Consider the following 1896-nt stretch of genomic DNA (forward strand, 5'->3'; position numbering starts at 1 on the left):
ACATACATACATACACACACATAAACAAACACATGCAGGCACACAGGAGGGGTGAGTCACGAGAACTTGGGGCATCCGCTGAGCTTTAATGTGCTGAACAGACAGGAACGAGAGAAAGGAGAAGAGAGAGGGAAGAAAGGCTGGAGGTGGCAGAGAAAATCAGACAAGGTTAAGAAAAGGAGGGGGAATGAGGGAGCGACTATATTCAGGTTGGCGAGGTGGCAGATGATTACGGAGGGATACAAAAAGAGATATACTGTAGCTTGACTGTAGCATAAATACATAATAATGTAACATAAAGCAGAATTTAATTAACATTCAAATAATCTGTGCTTTAATAAGGCTGTTATTACTATGGGGACATTTAATTTGCATTAAAGATTCTCTCTCTCTCTCTCTCTCTCTCTCACACACACACTCACACACGCAAACCAAGCTCGATGTACAGTGCACCATGAACTAAGAAACTACTGCAGCGTTCATCAATAATGGAGAAGAGAGAATTTGGAAGACAACAGAACAAATGAATCATACTGGCCCAGAGAACAGGGCAGACAAATGGTAGCATTAACACCTGCTGCTATGTGTGTGTCTGTGTGAGAGTGTGTGTGTGTTCATAGAAAGCTGAAATGACACGTAATAACACACACACACACAAGCATCAAATACCTTAAAATACCTAGAAAGGAGCAAGGCCGCCCTCACCCTCAGAACAGCTTTAAGGAGAGCAGGACGATGTTTAGATTGAGAAGAACAGTAATCTTGACTAAATTGGCTGCAATTCAACTTAAAATTCAACATGAAGAACTCTAAATATCAAAAAGTTATTAATGATAATAATAATAATGATAGTTTTGCCAAGTAGTAACGCAGTAGGATGGGCAAGGTTTGGAAGTGTAGGCTATATTTAGTGGTACCGAATTAGTTAACTGGATCATTTCAACTACAGCATCATGGATACACATTGATTTGATTTATTTTATTTAATGTTGTAGGACATACACTTAATAATAAAGATAATTAACCACTGAAGATTAATAATACACTCGTAAATGGGGCACCACCTCCGTTATCTAGTTGCTGGAATAATCCGGAGGAAATTAAACCATAGATCTAATCAACTTAATAGTTCAATATCATATCTCAATCTCATTTCTAAGTAGTGAATTCTTTCCAGCGATTCCTCGATTTCCCGCACAAAATCAAGAGCTGCACAGACTCAGACATATGGTTATATATGTATTTATTGACTAGAATAAGGATGAGTGTAGATGAATGATAATGAAATGGATGATATGTTACTACACAAACAACAAACAACAGAATATGTGAAAAATACTGAATTATTGATATTGGATGATTCAGAACGATATGAATTTTGTTAATCGGTGGCAAATTTAAAATCATTACGGAAGTAATGTACGGAAAGTCCTTACGCAGACCCTACATGAAAAGGAAAAACAACCTCCTAAGCTAGACCGCATGCTGACAGAGCTTATAGACGGACACCAAACTCTTTTCATGTGTGTGAACCAGCCGTGTGTGCAGTTTTAAGGCCTACTCTTGTCCGTAATATGGCAGGACTTCGAGGAGGGTTTCTCCTAAACGCTGGTAGCTGCCAAGGCTGAGGTTCAACATCGCCAGGTCGCGAGAACGTATCACCACCGGTACAATTCCTCCTGGCGGGCCCTGTTTGCGGGGCAATTGCACCGTCGATCCTTTGGGCAATATGGCTGGAGAATAAACGCTTGTCCGGGGGCTTGGAACAGTTCGTGTTTTCCTGAGCAGTGAAACTGCGGTGGCTTTTTGGGTTACGGCAGAGTCTTGTCAAACTTCAAAGAGTGGTGGTCCACCAGCTCTCGATGGCGAGCTTAATCCTACTCTCCCGTCTATAAT

This window comes from Morone saxatilis, unplaced genomic scaffold (genome assembly GCF_004916995.1).
Source record: "Morone saxatilis isolate NCDOM2014 unplaced genomic scaffold, NCSU_SB_2.0 Contig22, whole genome shotgun sequence".
Taxonomy (NCBI): Eukaryota; Metazoa; Chordata; class Actinopteri; family Moronidae; genus Morone; species Morone saxatilis.